Source organism: Acomys russatus, chromosome X, assembly GCF_903995435.1.
Source record: "Acomys russatus chromosome X, mAcoRus1.1, whole genome shotgun sequence".
Classification (NCBI taxonomy): Eukaryota; Metazoa; Chordata; class Mammalia; order Rodentia; family Muridae; genus Acomys; species Acomys russatus.
Window position 1 is genome coordinate 67,721,136 of NC_067169.1, and position 20,288 is coordinate 67,741,423.

The window sequence follows — 20,288 nt, forward strand, 5'->3', positions numbered from 1 at the left end:
CTACATATGTGCAGAGGTCCTAGGTCCAGTCCATGTATGCTCTTTGGTTGGTGCTTCTGTCTCTGGAAGCGCCCATGGGTCTATGATAGTTCACTGTGTTGGTCTTTTTGTGAAGTCCTTATGCCCTTCTGGTCCTTGTATCATTGCTTAGGACACCACTGTTCCACAGTACTCCCTGAATTCCACCTAATGCTCTCCTGTGAGTCTGAACATGTGATACAATCAGCAGCTGGGTGGGGCCTCTTTTAGGACAGTTATGCTAAGCTCCTGTATGTAAACATATCAGAGTATTGTTAATTGTGTCAGGGATTGGTTTTCTCCCATAGGGTGGGTCTCAGGTTAGGCCAGGCATTGGTTGAACATTATGTCAGTCTCTATCTTTATCTCTGCAACTCTCATAGGCAGGGTAAATTATGGGTCAAAGGTTTTACAGGTGAATTGTTGCTCCCTGACCACAACTATAAGTCTTGTTTGGCTTCCTCAATATCCATGCTTCTCCCTCTGAACCACCCCCACCCCACTGCTATGAGCCTCAGCTAGAGACATTCATATGTCCTCCCTGGAGCCTACCCTGTTACAAGGTCTCCAGTTTGTCTCAGTGATGCGCCACCCTTGGTTTCCCTTTTCTCTCCAAGCCTTCTCACTTTCCCTCTCCATTCTCCCCAAATATGATCCCTCTCCTGTTTCCCTCCCCACACCATCCCCTACCCAGTTTCCTCTCTACATCCTCTTCTGATGTCTATTCCATTTCTCTATTTGAGTGAGATTCAAGGAGGGTCTCCCTTGGGCCTTCCTAGTTACTTAGATTCGCTGAATATATGAATTGTCCTACGGTTATCTTGAAATATATGGCTAATATCTGTTTGTAAGTAAGTACATACCATTTGTGTCTTTGTGGCCTGCTTTACCTCACGCAGGATGATCCTTCCTAGTTCCATCCATTTGCCTGCAAATTCCATGATATTCTTGTTTTTAATAGCTGAGTAGTATTCCGTTGTGTAAATGTACCAGCTTATATTCCTCAGAATTTCTAAGATCAAGAACTCAAATGACAGCACATTTTGTAAGGATGTGGAGAAAGAGGAAAACTCCTTCATTGCTGGTGGGCATGCAAACATGTACTATCAGTTTGGAAATCCATCTCAGGAAATTGGAAATAGTACTACTTCATAAGGCAGCTATCCCAGTTCTGGGCATATACCCAAAGGATGCTACACCATACTGCAGGGACATTTGCTAAACTCTCTTCATAGAAGCTTTAATCATAATAGCCAGAAACTGAAATCAACCTAGATGCCCCTCAATAGAAGAATGGGTAAAGAAAATATGGTACACACACTATTTCTTATTCCTCTCTCTGTATCAACCTTTCAGATAGTTACAAGCTACTCTCAAAGTTAACGTTTTTAAAATTCCAGATCAATTTTTTGATGCGCCTTCAAACATTTCTCACATTATACAAGTTAGTTCATAAGAAAGTATTGGTAGTGAAGCAGAGGAAATACAGTAAGTAACATCTTAGTCTTTCCAAATGTCTTATACTTAAAGAAAAATGAGGTATAAATGTAATTTTCAAAAATCTGTGATACTAGAATCAAGAAGACACAAAAAATTGGCATTGTACATTATTGAAGAAGTTAATGATGACACTTAGTTTCAAAACTAAATCAACGGAAAACATGGAATATAATAACATTGTCACAATAATAAAATTAAGAGAACTACAATAACATTTTGTAAAAAACTAAAGACATACTGATAATTAGAAATAAAGTTTTAGGTACTAATATGTGAATGGAAGTGTGTAATATAAAGTTAAAATGGGCCTGAAATTAGGAAAATATAAGAGGCTAAAGGTATGAAGGACAAAGTATTATTAATTTCTGGTGAAATTAATTTTAAAAATATTATTTATTTTATATTATTGTTATATATATATACATTTATATTATTACACATAAATAAAATAAACTACATGCACCAAGACCACTAAAAAATCAAGAATTATATAAATGATACATTCATAGTGTTTGGCTATTTGTACTTGGCAATCTTGAAGAAAACATCTTTCCTATCTTGGTCTTTCTAAAATTCTGAATATAAATAAATATCTACTATATCTCATTTTATCAAGCTAAAACATCTATCTAGATCTAAAAACATTTTAACCCTAAAACAACTAAGCTTCATTTTAAAACTAACCTATCTGGTCTCAAACTCTATCAGAAACTTGAGAAGTAATCAAATTATCTGAGTAGACAAGAAGTGCAAGTTAGCAGCTTCCAAAATGAGAAATGAATAGAGAGCTTGTTGCCTAGACAGTCACCCAAATAGAAAAGAAAGTAAAATAAAGTTATTTTTTATCCATATATTTTTACATAAATTTCCAATGCAATTTTGACTTCAGAGCTTCGTTGATGAAAAGATTATTAACATAGCTATCAATGCCTTTTGGGAATTTAGGGTGATCCCATATTGCTGAAGATACCATATACTTATGACATAAGACTCAATGATTAGAGTTGAATCTGACCTAAAAACCTCTTTCTTGTGGTGCCAAGACTCCAGAAACACTTTGCAAGCTGCCGAGGGAAGAAAATAATCAAGCAGTACTACCATATTGCAATGCCTGTGATGCAGAAAAATTATCAGCATTAAGATATGTTTAATTTAAAATTTTTTTCTCTTTAATTTAAATGTATTCACTTTACATCTTTCCTCTCAGTTCCACCCTCCAACCCTTTTTGCCAGTGGCCCCATTTCCCATTGTTTTTACTAGATTTCTGTCTGACGATACAACTGATAACAATATGCAAATGAAAACACTGCTTCCTCTATTATTTCCTTCACATAGATGTCAATTTAATTCTTTTAATTCTCAAAGCATGACATGTTTTTTATAGGATACATTTAGTTATTACATTCAGGATGATAGTATTTTTTATTTTAAGGGTACAGACAAAGAAAAAATGGTATAGTGATAACTCAGCAGTTACACTTAAACTATGATCTAAAATAAAAATTTATATCATTAAAAACAATAGAAAAGATAAAATTATTATATAGAGAGTACTTATAATCATAAAATGGCCCAATTGTTATATTTGAAATATCCCCAGACAATATTAAGAACTCTGTGTAAACTTCTCTTGAAATTCTAATAGCAATATTTTTAAAACAAGAACTCTAGAGTCATATTTATTCTCTTTTGCTTCTGTAGTTAAATGCTAGAACACTTATGTACAGCACCTGAGCCATTAGCATCCCTCAGCTATTGTTCTTACTAGATGAGATCAATGTTCTATAAATAAACAGGTTGTGTGCTAATGTGCAAAATACTCATTCCCAAAAAACTATATTCACGATGAAGTACTTTCTAGAAAGATTTTTTTGTGGTATTGTAGCAGTGAATTATTTTATAACAAAACTCAAGTTTTCCAGTATCTTTCAAGTACAGGGTAAAGACAAGAGAAGCTTCTGGCTCCAGATCAGGGTGATTTTATAAGCAAGCCTGTTGTTTTTTAAAAGTCACTGATTTGTGTTAACAGAATTCCCTTGTCAACCACTGTGTTGTAAACTACTTTATAATTATTTAATCTACAATGTAAGATATTTCACTTTCTAATCATTCACCATCATTTGAGTGATACACAAATCTAGAGCTCATGTACACGAAATACTCAAAATTATAGCTCATTACTAAACTATCTCTACCTGGAGGATATATTTTACTTAATTTATATTTGTTTTAGGGAGAATATCTCTTCTGAATTAAATTTGTTTCCTACTAATCTGCATTGCAATTTCTTTCATACACATGGGGAAGAAAATATGAAACTATAAAGCTTGTTCAGAGAAATTTTACTGAAGCCCAAGGGAAAGGAGATCATCTTAAGAGTTGGTAAAATTAGTTGTTTTGAAATTGATTATACAGCTTCAGCATCTGAGTATCATATTATTTCAACAGAACTTTGAAGGACATTGTGAAGGAACACTGTGGAACCTATCATTTCAATCCAAGCCATGAGATTCTCATAAGAATATGGATCACTGTTAAGTTTTGAATAACAGTCTTGTTCTTACATGTATTTTCAGAATTTTCAAACATTCTACAGTGTTCACATCATATAGTTTTTAATTGGTACATTAGTTTGATCAAATATAAAGTTTGGCTTATAACATAATTGTGGAGGAAGCTCCTATTTCAGATGGTAATGTAGGGACTTTACTGCTTGGTTTTGATGAGCTATATTTGGCTCAGCTCAATATGAAGAAATTCTAAGCTCAGCGTAACAAGTATAGGTGACAAAATTGTTTTGCATTCACAATACAGGAAATAACTAAAAAGAAAAATATGGAGTCATCTGTTTGAGTTTAATTTTAAGCTCTACATCTTAATAACTATATGTCATCTTGAACATGCAATATCTGTTATGTAGTAAAATTCAATATTTTTATTTTTTATTTTAATTTTTACCTTCAATTTGTTCACTGTGCATTCAAATTGTAGCCTTCTCCACCTTCTCCCAGTCCCACCTTTCCTCCCTTATCCTGCCTGCCTCCTCCCAAGTCAGCAGAAAGGGGAAGTTGTCTTCCCCTATCACCTGACTCCAGCCAATCAAGTCTCATCTGGACTGCCTGTATCCTCTTCCTCTGTGGCCTGGCAAGGCTGCCTTCACAGGAGGAAGTGATCAACAAGTGGGCAGCAGACTGGACGTCAGAGGTAGTCCCTACTCCTCATATTATGAAACCCACAAAAAAATTGTGCTGCCTATTGACTACATCTGAGCAGGGAGTCTAAGTCCATGCATGGGGTTTGATTTTGTTAACCAGTCTCTGATCTGCCCACCCCACCCACACCCCTGAGTCCTTCCTGTGCAGATTTGTTGTCTTCATTGGTCTCCTATCCCCTCCAGGTTCTTCTATCCCCTAACTCTTCCATAAGACTCTCTGTGCTCCAACCCAAAGTTTCACTGTGTGTCTCAGTAACTTGTTTGATTCCCCCAGAGGGTGTGTAGTCTTTTAGAGGTCCTCTAGGGTAGGCTTCCTTCCTGTTCCTTCACTTCAACTGCTTACAGTATATAATCTATCTACCTTTCTGAATGAGAATTAAGCATCCTCACAAGGGTCCTCCTTGCTATTTAGGTTATTTAGGCCTTTGTATTGTAGTGTTATTATCCTGTATTATGCAGCTGATACCCTCTTATAAGTGAGTATATAAATATGTGTGTCTTTCTGGGTCTGAGTTACCTTACACAGGATATAATTTCTAGTTCCATCCATTTGCCTACAATTTTTTTAATTTATCTATTTTAAATAGCTGAGTAGTATTTCATTGTACCATAGTTTCTTTCTCCATTCTTTGGTTGAAGGACATCTAGATTGTTTCCAGATTCTGGCTATTAAGAATGAAGCTGATATGAATATAGTTGAACAAATGTCCTTATTGTATGGTAGAGCATCTTTTAGGTATATGTCCAGGAGTGGTACAGTTGATTCACGAGGTAGTACTATTCCCAATTTTTTTGATAAAGCACCAGATTTATTACCAAAGTCAATCTTCAACTTTGCATTCCCACCAGCAATAGAAGATAATTCTGCATTCTCCATATCCTCACCAGCATATGATGCCACTTGACTTTTGATATTAGCTGTTCTGATGAGTGTAAGATGATGGAATCTCAGATTTGGTTTGATTTATGTTTCCCTGGTGACTACAGAAGGTAAGCATTTGTTTAAGTGTTTCTTTGCTAGTCAAAATTCCTCTGTTGAGAATTCTGTTTAGTTCTGTATCCAGTTTTTTAATTGGATTATTTGGTTTGGTTGTGTCTAAATTCTTGAGTTCTTTATATATTTTGGATATAGTCATTTGTCAGATGTACAATTGGAAAGACCTTTTCTCAATCTGTACTCTGTCATTTTGTGCTATTGACAGTTTCCTTTGCCTTTCAGAAGTTTTTCAGCTTCATGATGCCCCATTTATGTTGATGTTCAGTTCAGGAAGTTGCCTCCTGTGCCAATGAATTCAAGGCTCTCCCTCACTGGAGATCAGATACATACCTCCAGAAGATCTTTCATTCTACATGATTGCCTTGGATATTCAGGGCTTTTTGGTTTTCTATATGAAGTTAAGAATTATTCTTTTGAGATCTATAAAGATTATAGTGGCATTTTGATGGGAATTGTATTGAATCTGTAGACTGCTTTTGGTAAGATGGCCATTTTCACTATGTTAATACTATCAATCCATGAGTGTAGGAGATCTTTCTATCTTCTGATATCTTCTTCAATTTCTTCTTTCAGAGACAGGACATTGTTTTTGTACAGGTCTATCACTTGCTGGGTTAGAATTATACCAAGATACTTATTTTTAGTGGCTATTTTGAAGGATGTTGTTTCCCTAATTTCTTTCTCAGCCTGACTGTCTTTTGTATACATGAGTGCTAGTGATTATTTTGAGTTGATTTTTGTATCCAGGCACATTGAGGAAGGTGTTTTATAAGCTGAAGGAGTTCCTTTTTAGAATTCTCGGCGTCACTTAAGTGTATGCTATCACATCATCTGCAAAATGTGATACTTTGATTTCTTCCTTTCTGAATTGTATTCCTTTGATCTCGTTTAGCTCTGTCACTGCTCTTTCTAGAACTTCAAGTACTGTATTGCTGAGATACAGAGATAATGGAACACCTTGTCCTGTCACTGATTTCAGTGGAATTGATTTATGTTTTTCTCTATTTAGTTTGATGTTGGCTACAGGCTTGCTGTATATTGACTTTACTATGTTTAGGTGTGTGCATTTTATACACAATCTCTCCAAAGCTTTTAACATGAATGGATGTTGGATTGTGTTATATGCTTTTTCAGCATCTAAGCAGATGGTCATGTGGTTTTTTTTTTCATTTTGTTTATATGGTGGATTACATTAACAGATTTTTGTATGTTCACCAATCTCTGCACGGCTGAGATGAAGCCTACTGGGTCATGGTGAATGATATTTTTGATGTTTCTTACATTTGTATTGATAATGTTATTGAGTATTTTTGCATCAATATTCATAAGGGAAATTGGTCTGAAATTTCCCTTTTTATTGAGTCTTTGTATGGTTTAGGTATCACTGTGACTAAAGACTCATAGAGTGAGTTTAATAATGTTCCTTTTGTTTCTATTTTGTGGAATAGTTTGAAGGTTAGTGTTATTAGTCCTTGTTTGAAATTCTTCTAGAAATCTGTACGGAATCCATCCGGCCCTGGCCTGTTTTTCATTTTCTTTCTTTCTTATTTCTTTTCTTCTTCTTCTTTTTTTCCTTTTTTTTTTTTTCTGAGAGTCTTTTGATTCCTGCTTCTGTTCCTCAGGAAAAATAGTACTTTTTAGCTTTTTTTTTTTTTTTTACATGACCTTGATTGTTGATGTTAATTGGTAGCTATTAATAAATTGTCTATTTCATTTAGACTTTCAAATCTTGTGGCATATAGGCTTTGGAAGTAAGACTTAATGATTCTTTGGATTTCCTCAATGTCTGTCCTTATGTGTCCCTTTTGATATCTGATTTTGGTGATTTGAGTACTCTCCCCTGACTTCTTGTTTGTTGGCTAAGGATTTGTCTATGTTGTTGATTTTCTCAAAGAACCAGCTCTTAGTTGCCTTGATTCTTTGAATTGTTCTCTTTGCTTTTAGTTATTGATTTCACTCCTGACTTTCATTACTTCCTGTCATCTACTCCTCTTTCGTGTGTTTGCTTCTTTTTGTTATAGAGCTTTCACGTGTGCTATTAAGTTGCTAGTATGGGATCTCTCCAATTTCTTTATGAAGGTGCTTAGTGCTGTGAAATTTCTTCTTCGCAATGCTTTCATTGTGCCCCATAAGTTTGGTTTTTTGTATCTTCATTTTCATTGAATTCTAGAAAGTCCTTAAATTCATTTTTTTATTTCATCTCTGACTCATTGGTCATTGAGTAGGGAGTTCTTCAGTTTTCATGAGTTTGTAGGCATACCATGGTTTCTGTTGTTGTTGAGGTCCAGTTTTAATCAATGGTGGTCTGATAAGATACAATGGGTTATTTTGATCTTCCTGTATCTGTTGATGTTTGCTTTGTGACAAAGTATACAGTCAATTTTGGAGAGGGTTCTGTGAGGTACTGAGAAAGAAGTATATTCTTTTGTGTTTCGGTGAAATGTTCTGTAGATATCTTTTAGGTCCATTTGCTTCATCATGTCTAATAGTTTCATGATTTCATCATTTATTTTCTCTCATGATCTATTGTTGAGAGTGGGGTGGTGAAGTCTGCCACTATTAATGTGTGAGGTTCAATGTGTAATTTAAACTTTAATAATATTTCTTTTATGAATGTGGGTGCTCCTGAGTTATGAGCATAGATGTTGAGGATTGAGATGTCATGTTGGTGTATTTTTTCTTTGATGAGTATGGATTGAACTTCGCTGTCTCTTTTGGTTAGTTATCTTTAAAAGCCTATTTTATTTGATACTATAATGGCTACTCTAGCTTTCTTATTGTGTCCATTTTTAGGAATACCGTTTTCCAGCCCTATACTCTGAACTAATGGCTATCTTTATTTGTGAGGTGTATTTCTTGTATGCAGCAGTATTATGAGTCCTGTTTTAGCATCCATGTTTTAGCCTGTGTCTTTTTGGGGGGCAGCTGAGGCCATTATGTTAAGATATATCAGTGACAGGTGGTTGTTATTTCCTGATTTTTCCTGGTGGTAGTGTGTGCATGTTTCCTTTCTCTTGGTTTTGCAGATGTGTAGTTATTTACTTCTTGTGTTTTCCTGGGGGTAGTTAGGCTCTTCAGGTTAGAGTTTCTTTCTAGTATCTTCATAGGACTGGATTTGTGACTATGTACTGTTTAAACTTGATTTTATCAGGAAATATCTTGTTATCACCATTGGTGCTGATTGTAAGTTTTACTGTGTATAAAGTCTGGGCTCGCATTTGTGGTCTTCTTGTGTCTGCATGACATCCGTCCCAACTCTTTTGGCTTTCATAGCATCTGTTGAGAAGTCATATGTAATTCTGAAAGGTTTGCATTTATATCTGACTTAGCATTTTTCTCTTTTCTTAAATTAATATTTTTATTTTATTACACATGTATAAAACAAACTACATACATCAGGGAGAACCATGTGACAATAATGAGAATAATGAGTTCCATACATGTTACATTCATAGTGAATTGGCCATCTGCATTCGTCCCATTTGAAGTAAGTGTCTTTCCTGTCTTGTTGGGTCTAAATTTCTGAATGAAATACAATATTTATCCTATTTCAACTCTAATAGCTTAACTTCTTTAACTTAATCTAAGACAATCTTGTCCTCTAATCAACTAAGCTTGGATGTAAAACTATACTTATCTTGCTTTCAATGCCCCTCAGAGATTTGAAAAAGAATAAAACTTAAATTCCTGAGTGAACCAGCAATGTGAGTTAGCAGCTTCTAAAATGTACAAATTGACTTAAGACTCTTTACTGCCTGACCAGTCACCCAATACTCTTTATAATCTTGGAACCTCTTTTTCAGGTTTCTGGCCTAATATCTCTGCCAGGTTAGTTTGCCGGGCAGGAATTATTAAGGACTTGCCTACCCTTACATGACAGAGTGCAGATGTCAACTCTGCCTGCATCTAAGATGCCCATTTATAGGCAGATTCTGTTTGCGGCAGAAATGAGGACACTTTGCCCTATGGTTGCTTTGTCATCTTTGAAGCCTTCTCCATAAGGAGGGTCTTTGAAGCTCATCATCTTCTTTGAGGTTGGCTGGGTGTTGTGATGAGTTAACTTTAGTTGTCAAAAAAATTTAGGATTGTAAGAACAACTTTAAATGCCATATTCTGTGTGTCTCTGAGGCTATTGAAGACCTTATTCAATTAATTTCCCACATATATCGATAGAGTCATATCTATCTGTTAGAGTAGGATCTATATTCTTGTGTTAAAATCTGCCAAGTATTTGACATGCTCATGTTTTGTATCAGTATACTAAATTCTATAGCAATAACTTAGACATAACCTTCATTATAAGTAACAATTAAGGCCTTGAGTTAAAGAGTAGGTTCAATCATCTAGCTTTTGTTCTATCCTCCCTCGATGTTCCTAAATCTCTCTTTCTTTCCTTTCAGGTCTTATCTCCTTGCCTATGTATGCAAAATAAAGGAAAAGAGAGACATTCCTGTAATTCCCCTAATTTATTCTCTGTTTAAGACCAAGAATGACTTATGACCACCTCCCGATGTGAGTAAGCATTTGTAGATCATGTGCACAAACAGCAACCTATTCACCCCACCCCCCATTTTGAGATAATGGGGCATCATTCTCTTAACATATCTTCAGGTTCAATTGGGGCAAATAATATTTTGGAATGGACACCCAAAATTGGAGAGAATGGTTAAGCAATCTAGTTATTGCATTTTTTGTTCAGTTTCTAAATGTTGAGTGATTCCAGGCTTAGTAGGAGATTGGAATGGTGGTCCAAATTGGATCAAAAGTTTTCTACAATGTCATCTAGGAAGCTGTCCAACTCTGATGAGTAAAAGCAACAGAATCATCTGGGGCTGGAACTAGGAGGATTCAAGATGTCAGTGTCCATCCTGCTGGAGGGAATGATTCCTGTCAGTTCTGATCCAGCTGGTTATTTTGTTCTCTGAAAACATAATTTCTCACAAACATTATACAGTTCTAACATAATTGTACAAGGAGGTATGTGGGATGCACAGAACAACTAAATCTAGTTTTCTTGGCACTGTATGGGTCTACATAAGGCATTTGCAAATCTTCCTTCATGCCTAACTATTAGTGTACTCTAATACTTAGTGACAGAGAATCTGTGGTCAACATGAGGCCTTGTTATGCCTTTACATTTATATCTCTGCCAGTCTCAAGACTATTCCCATGTAGTGGGATTAGGAATATAAATTGCCTGCTTGTTCTGTAGTTTGAGTTATTTATGTCTCAATTGCAGCTCCCTCCTCTCCCCTCCTGATTCCACTCCCTCCCTCGTCTACCCGCCTCCCATCCCCTCTCTCATCCCCTTTCCCTCCCTCCTGTAGTCCTTAGATAGGGGAGCTCTCCTCCTAACCTCTGATCTTAGTTTATCTAGTATACCCTGTACTACATATGACCTTTTATTCTGTGGCCTGACAGGGCCACCCTACACTCTTGGGACTCTGTCCAGTATCCAACATTAAGTCTCTGTAACTGTCCCTATACCCTGCTGGGTGGAGTCTCTCCTAAGTTGTCTATGTTGGTTTAAAATCCATATATGAGTGAATATATACCAGGTATGTCTTTTTGGGTCTGGGATATCTCGCTTAGGATGATCATTTCTAATCCCATCCATTTGCCAGCAAAACTAAAGATTTCCTTGTTCTTAATAGCTGAATAGTATTCCATTGTGTAGATGTACCACAGATTGTTTTTTATCCATTCATCAATTGAGGGACATCTCAATTGTTTTCATGTTCTGGCTATTATAAATAAGACTGCTATGAACATAGTTGCACAAATGTCTTTGTTGCATGGTGGGGCATCTTTCGGGTACATGCCCAGGAGTGGTAAAGCTGGGTCTTGGGGTAGAGCTATTCCCAATTCTCTGAGAAACTGCCATATTTCTTTCCAGAGTGGTTGATCAAGTTTGCACTCCCACAAGCAGTGGAGAAGTGTTCTCCTTTCACCACATCCTCACCAGCATGTGTTGTCATTAGAGTTATTGATATTCGCTAATTCGATAGGTGTAAGATGGAATCTCAAGGTCGTTTTGATTTGCATTTCCCTTATGAGTAGGGATGTTGAGCATTTCTTTAAGTGTTTCTCAGCCATTCAATATTCCTCTTTTAAGAATTTGCTGTTTAGTTCTGAACCCCATTTTAATTGGGTTATTGGGTTTAGTAGTGTTTAATTTCTTGAGTTCTTTATATATTTTAGATATCAGCCCTTTGTCAGATGTAGGGTTTGTAAAGATTTTTTCCCAATCTGTGGGCTGTCGCTTTGATCTGCTGACAGTGTCTTCTGCCTTGCAGAAGCTTCCTAGCCTCATGAGGTCCCATTTATTAATTGTTAATCTTAGAGCCTGAGCTATTGGTGTTCTGTTCAGGAATTTGTCTCCTGTGCCAATGAGTTCTAGGGTCTTACCCATTTTTTCTTCTAACAGATTTAGTGTGTCTGGTTTTATGTTGAGGTCATTAATCCACTTGGACTTTAGTATCATATAGGGTGATAAATATGGATCTATTTGCATTTTTTTACATGTAGACATCCAGTTAGACCAGAATCATTTGTTGAAGATGCTTTTTTTTTTTTTTCCCATTGTATACTTTTCGCTTCTTTGTCAAAAATCAAGTGGCCATAATTGTGTGGATGTATATCTGGGTCCTCAGTTCAATTCCATTGGTCAACTTGCCTATTTCTATGCCAGTACCATGCTGTTTTTATTACTGTTGCTCTATAGTACAGCTTGAGATCAGGGATGGAGATTCCTCTGGTAGATCTTTTATTGTATAGGATTGATTTAGCTATCCTGGGTTTTTTGTTTTTCCATATGAAGTTGAGCATTGACCTTTCCAGTTCTGTAAAATATTGTATTGGTATTTTGATAGGGATTGCATTAAGTTTGTAGATTACTTTTGGTAGGATGGAAATTTTTACTATGTTGATTCTCCCAATCCATGAGCATGAGAGATCTTTCGATTTTCTGATATCCTCTTCAATTTCTTTCTGTAGCGATTTGAAGTTTTTTTCATAAAGGTCTTTCACTTGCTTGGTTAGATTTATACCCAGATATTTTATATTGTTTGAAGCTATTGTGAAGAAAGTGGTTTCCCTAATTTCTTTCTCCATCCTTTTGTCATCTGTGTACAGGAGGGCTACTGACTTTTTGTTTTGTTTTGTTTTTTTAATTTTTTATTAATTTATTCTTGTTACATCTCAATGTTTATCCCATCCTTTGTATCCTCCCATTCTTCCCTCCATTCCATTTTCCCATTATTCCCCCCCCCATGACTGTTCCTGAGGGGGATTACCTTCCCCTGTATATGCTCATAGGGTATCAAGACTTTTCTTGGTAACCTGCTGTCCTTCCTCTGAGTGCCAACAGGTCTCCCCCTCCAGGGAATAGGGCTTCCTCAAGACCCAGCTATTCCACTCCTTGGAATATTCCCAGAAGATGCTCCAGCACACAACAAGAAAATTTTCTCAAAGATGTTCATAGCAGCCTTATTCATAATATCCAGAACATGGGCTACTGACTTTTTCATGTTAATTTTATATCCTGCCACTTTGCTGAAGCTGGTAATCAGCTCTGTGAGTTCTTTGGTTGACTTTTGTGGATCACTGATGTATAGTATCATATTATCTTCAAATAATGAAACTTTAACTTCTTTTTTTCATATATATATATCCCCTTGATCTCCTGTAGCTGTCTTTTTGCTCTAGCTAGGACTTCAAGTACTATATTAAAGAGCAATGGAGAGAGTGGGCAGCCTTGTGGTGTCCCTGAATTCAGTGGGATTGACTTAATTTTCTCACCATTTAGATTGATGTTGGCTATAGGTTTACTGTATATTGCCTTTACTATGTTTAGGTATATGCCTTTTATCCCCAATCTCTTTAAGATTTTTAAAATGAAAGGGTGTTGGATTTTGTTGAACGCTTTTTCTGCATCCTAAGAGATGCACGTGTGATTCTTTTCCTTCAGGTTTTTTATATGATTAATTACATTGATGGATTTCTATATTTTGAACCACACCTGCATACATGGTATGAAACCTACTTGGTCATGATGGATTGATGGATGGGATTTTTGATGTGATCTTGTATTCGGTTTGCCAGATTTTTATTTATTTATTTATTTTTTTGCATGTATGTTCATAAGGGAGATTGGTCTAAAATTCTCTTTCTTTGTTGGGTCTTTGTGTGGCTTAGGTATTAAGGTGATTGTGGCTTCATATAATGAGTTTCATAGTGTTCCTTCTGTTTCTATTTTGTGAAATAATTTGAGGAGTATTGGTATTAGTTCTTTTATGAAGGTTTGGTAGAATTCTGTAGTGAATCCATCTGGCCTAGGGCTCTTTTTGGTTGGGAGACTTTTAATGACTGATTCTATTTTCTTAGTGGATATAGGACTGTTTAATTTATTTGCCTGATCTGGATTCAACTCTAGAAAGTAGAATTTATCAAGGAAATTGTCCAAATCCTTTAGAGTTTCAAATATTGTGGCATATAGGCTTTTGAAGTAAGACCTAATGATTCTTTGGATTTCTTCTCTATCCATTTTATTTCTCCCTTTTCATTTCTGATTTTGTTAATTTGTGTACTCTCCCTTTGCCTTTTAGTCAGTTTGGCTAAGGGTTAGTCTATCTTTTTGATTCTCTTGAAGAACCAGCTCTTGGTTTCTTGATTCTTTGAATTGTTTTCTTTGTTTCTAACTTATTTATTTCAGCTCTGAATTTTATTATTTCCAGCTGTCTACTCCTGTTGGGTGTGTCTGCTACTTCTTTTTAGAGTTTTCAGATGTTCCATTAAGTTGCTTATATGTGATGTCTCCAGTTTCTTTATGAAGGCACCTAGTGTTATGAATTTTCCTCTTAGTATTGCTTTTATTGTGTCACAAAGGTTTGGATATGTTGTGCCTTCATTGTCATTGAACTTTAGGAAGTCTTTGATTTCTTTTTTATTTCATCCCTGACCCAATTGTCATTGAGTAGAAAATTGTTCACTTCCCTTATGTTTGTAGGCTTTTTGTTATTTCTATTGTTCTTGATGTTCAGCCTCAGGCCATGATGGTCTGATAGGATGCAGGGGATTATTTGTATTTTTTGGTATCTATTGTGGCTTGTTTTGTTATGTTTGTTTTGTTTCGTTATGTATGTTTGTTATGGTCTACTTTGGAGAAGGTTCCATTTGGCGCTGAGAGAAAGTATTTTCTTTTCTATTTGGGTAAAAAGTTCTGTGAATGTTTGTTAAGTCCATTTGATTCATGATCTCTGTAAGCTTGATTATTTCTCTATTTAATTTCTTCCTTGAGGATCTGTCCATTGGTGATAGTGGGGTGTTGAGGTCTTCAACTATTATTGTGTTGGGATCAATGAGTGATTTAAATTTTAAAAGTATTTCTTTTACAAATGCAGGTGCCCTAATATTTAGGGCATAGATATTTAGTATGGTTATGTCCTCTTGGTGGATTTCTCCTTTGATTAGGACAAAGTGTCCTTCTTGATCTTACTTGACCAATTTTAATTGAAAGTCTATTTTGTCAGATATGAAAATGGCTACTCTCGCTTGCTTCCTGAGACCATTTGCTTGAAAATTTTTTCCGTCCTTTTATTCTCATGTAATGTCTGTCTTTGGTGATGAGATGTGTTTCTTGAATGCAACATATTGAAGGATCTTGATTTTGCATCCATTTTGTTAGCCTGTGCCATTTTACTGGGGAGTTGAGACCATTGACGTTGAGAGATATTATTGACCAAGGGTTATTGGATCCTTTTATTGTGGAGTTCGTGATGGTTATGTATAGCAGTGGCTGTTTTGGTTTTGTCAATGTGCAATTATCTATATGCTGCATTTTCTTGGATGTGGCTGATCTTGTAATGACGTTTTCCTTGTACTATTTTCTGTAAAATGGGGTTGTTGTTTAGATACTGTTTAAATTTGGTTATGTCATGGAATATTTTGTTTTCTCCATCTATGTTGTTTGAGATTTTTGCTGGACATAGTAACCTGGGTTTGCATCTGTGATCTCTTGGGGTCTGCATTACCTCAGTCCAGGCTCTTCTGGCTTTCATGTTCTCTTTTGAAAAGTCAGGTGTAATTTTGATGAGTCAGCCATTATATGTTATTTTTGTTTTTCCCTCTTGCAGCCTTTAATATCTTTTCTTTATTGTGCAGATTTAGTGTTTTGATTATTATGTGCTGGGAGGAATTTATTTTTTGGTCTAGCATATTTGGTGTTCTTTAGGCCTCTTGTATGGTCAAGTGTATCTCTTTCTGTAGATTGGGAAATTTTTCTTCTAAGATTTTCTTGAAGATGTTTTCTGGTCTTTGGGACTTTGCATCTCCCTTTTCATCTACTCATATAATCCTGAGATTATGCCTTCTCATGGAGTCCTTGATTTCTTGGATGCTTTGTTTCACCATTTTTTCTGTTTTAAGATTTTCTTTGAGAGATGTATCAATTTCTTCTATTGTATCTTCAGCACCCGACATTCTCTCTTCCATTTGTCAGATTCTGTTAGTTATGCTTGTCTGTTGGATTCCTGCTTCCTTTTTTAATTGTTCCATTTCACTGTTTTTCTCAATTTGTGATTTTTTAATATTGTCTAATTCTGTTTTCATATCTTGAATTGTTTTAGTTAATTCCTTCACCTGTTTGCTTGTGGTTTCTTGTTTCTCCTGGATGGCTTCTATTCATTTGTTTGTGTTATCCTAGAATTCTTAGAAGGATCTATTCATTTCCTCTTTATAGTTCTCAAATACCTATATGAGCATGGTTTTGAGGTCATTTTCCTGTGACTCTGCTGTAATAGAGCATCTGTTGGTTTCTAGGCTTTCTGGTGGAGCCATACTGTCTTAATTTTTGTTATTAGACCTCTTATTCTTTCCTTTACGCATCTGCTTAGAGGACTTGGGCTTTCTGAGCTGGTGGTCCCAGGGAAGCTCCTTTGATAGTGAGTTGTTTTCTGTACTGGCTTCTCAGATTCTGCCTTCCTTTGTCTATATTTGTTTGAGCTCTGCCACCTAGATTCCGTGGTTTTATAGGGCTCCTCTGGCTTCTTGATCACCTTTGAGGGATTCACCACACAGTGGATATGTGATGCTGTTTGACTTCTGTTTTGTTAATCTTTTGCTCTCTATGCAGGCCTCTGCTTTGGCACACTAATCCATTCAGCAGTCTGAACTTCCCTTTCTCCTTGTTGGCATAGCCTGTCATTGAGACACGGTGCTGGGCCACTCTCTGTTACCCACTGCCATCGTTCACAGTCCCTTGGAGCCTCTGTTGCTTGCTCCCATGCTGATCTCATGGATCCCCCACCCCCGACAATCACCTCTGCGAATGTTTTGTTCCCCACAGCTGGCCTACCTCCGCTACTGCCACTGGTGTCCCTGCCAACTTCGCCGTGGATGGTCTGCTCCTCTGGGGGGATCTGTGCTTTTTCCCTGTGTTCAGGGGTGCACAAGATTGTCCCTAGTTTGTTCCTTGTGCACTATGGTTTCTCCCACAGTAGTGGGGTAGGGAGCTTGGTGTTCCTTTTTAAGAAATAAGTCCGATTTTCAGACTTGATTTCTCTGGCTTCTAAACAGGGTCCACACCGCTTGCCACCATCTTGGAATCCCAGCATTTTTCTTTTGCAGCTTTTAATATTCTTTCTTTGTTCTGTACACTTAGTGCTTTGATTATTATATAGTCGGATGATTTTCTTTTCTGGTCCAATCTGTTTGAAGTTTTGTAGGCTTCTTTTATGTTTATGGCCATTTCTTTCTTTCTTTAGGTTGGGGAAATTTTCTTCGATGATTTAGTTGAAAATGTTTTCTGGGCTATGGAGCTTGGAGTCTACTCCTTCTTTCATCTCTATTATTCTTAGGTTTGGCCTTTTTCGTGGGAACCAGGCCGGACTGGGCTGCCTTCCTGTCTTGCTGTTGCATGTCCTGTTCTTAACAGCTTCCATGTCTGTGCTCACGTTGGTTATTTAGTCATGGTTACCACTCTTAGAACACATCCCTCCCTACCTTGGAACTTTCGCTCATGTGCGCAATCAGCTCTTAAGGGATTTCATCTGAGAGTGGCATTCCTGCGTTGCTGCCTATGAAAAAGCTCTTTGGATGCTGAATAAAGGCCGCTGCTCTCTTAGCATGAAGGACCAGCTGTTTTATTGTGTCCGCAATCCCTCGCCCTTGACTTGATACCATGGTGGTGCAGGTGCCACATTTTTTATAGTGTACCAGATTTCTTGGATGTTTTGTATCAGGAACATTTTAGTTTTAACATTTTATTTGACAGATGCATCCACAATTTCAACTATATCTTCTACACCTGAGATTTTTCTCTTCCATCACTTGTATTCTGTTTCGCTGCTTATGTCTTCAGTTCTTGTTTTCTTCCCTAGTCTCTTCAACTCCAGGATTGTCTCAGATTGTGCTTCCTTTCTTGCTTCTAATTCCACATTTAGGTCTTGAATAGTTTTATTCATTTCTTTCTCCTTTTTTAATTGAAGTCTCCTGTAATTATTTATTGGATTTACTCAATTCTTTCATCTGTTTAAATGTACTTTGTTGTATTTCTTTGAAAAATTCATTCTCTTCCTTCAAGGCTTCTATTGTTTTCATTACCTAAGATTTAAATTTTTTTCTTGTACTTTGTGCTTGAAACTATCGCCAGGGCTTGTTGTGGTAGAACAACTAGTTTCTGATGGTATCATAAGTCTCTGAGTTTTGTTTCTTGTGTTCTTATGCTGGTGTCTAGCCATCTGGTTGTCTCTGGTATTACTAGGCCTGGAGATTCCTCTCATGGGGTTGCTTTCTGTGTCCCACATGGGCTAGGCAGGTATGGAGCATGCATAGGAAGCTCCAAGCCAAAGTCTTTTTGCTAGGGCTCCCTAAACCCTCCTCATTATGATGGACAATGGATGTTGGATCCTGCACCCATATCAGTCATGCTGAGTTCTCTGTCCGTGCTATAGTTTGGTCAGGGAGGAGAGGATCAGGCTGAGAGAGGGCAAAGCCAAGCAGCTTAGGTGTCCCTCAGGCCTCTGTGCTATGGTATATATTGAGGGTTATGTCTGGCACCCAACTTTTCTGCTGGTTCACTTGCTATAAGCTCAGTGGGCCAGGCCAGTAAACAGTGGGCAGAGGGAGATCCAAAGCCAGCCTGCTCAGATGTCTTACATGCTCTTCAGGATGGCAGCTAATATGGATTATGTCCTGTTCCTGACTTTGCTCATTCTGTTTGCCCTCTGTGTCCCAGATGGGCTAGGAAGGTAAGCAGAGGGTGGGTGGTAAGAGAGATCCAAGGCCACAGCTGCTCGAATGTCACATAGTCCTTCTCAGGATGGCAGCTAATGTGGGGTTTTGCTCACAAATATTTAATTAAAGTCTGTGGACATCATTGTGTGGACTGGAAGTGAGCTGTGATAAATATGTAAAATTTTAAACATAGATTTATAAATTAATTATTTTTTGTATATGTGCTGCCAAAGCAAGCACAGTTAATTATTTGAAAATTTCATATATGTGTAAAATGTGATTTGGTATTTCCCAAATCCCTAATAGGCAAAAAAATGGAAATAAAATTAATGTAGACAATAGTGATTATAAACATATGAATATTTCTAGGTACTAACTTCGTACTATAAGCCAACATTTAAAATGTTAGAAACAGTTCATAACACCGCTTGGTTTTTACTTTAGCTTCTATCATTATCTGTCCCCCAATTTTATAAGACATGAAGATTTTTATGCATGTACAGCACTCTAAAAGAAGAGTTATGCTTACATACAGCAAAAAATAAGAGAAAATTATAGAAATTAGTATTACAAATTAATAAACAAGTAAGATTGTTACAGAGGTAGAAATAAGAAACAATTCTGTAAAAGATGAAAGAGTATAATAAAAGTTAAAAGGCATGAGGATGAAACATGTCAAGCAGCCTGATAGCTGTAATTTCAGTGGCATAAAGCATGACTAATCTAGCTCAGGTGTAGAGAGAACAATGTAAAATAACTGGAAAATGAAATGAATTTGGAGTATATCTTTTACAGCTCATTCTAAATCCACATGAACAATAACAACAATAACAAAAAACAGTAATGTGAAGGTCTTCTTTAACTCAGTATAGTACATAATAGATGAGAAACTCTTTATTCTTTCATTACTTTATTCATTAGTTTACTTTATTCACTAATATTTTGTGATTTCAGAGTACTCAAAGACATAGTAAGGGTAATTTAGTCTATGGTACAGCCATAGAAAGCAATAAAATATCTGGTATCCAAAAATTACTTAGCCTTAAGTCCCCATAAATGTAAATTAAAATGGATAAAATATAGTAGAGGTCTTTTAATATAAATAAAATGGCATTATCTCATTTATCTATGCATTTCCCTATTAAAACAATGGATAAGATAACCAAACATTTATGCAAATCAGAAAGATGACAAGTGGTTAGTGGCTTGAAACTAATAAGTCATTCATGAAATTTTCATCCAAAGAAGGAAATTATTATAGGTAGAAAATATTTCCACCTCTCATCTCAAATGCTTTCAGAAAATAATCTCAGACCCTGTGACTA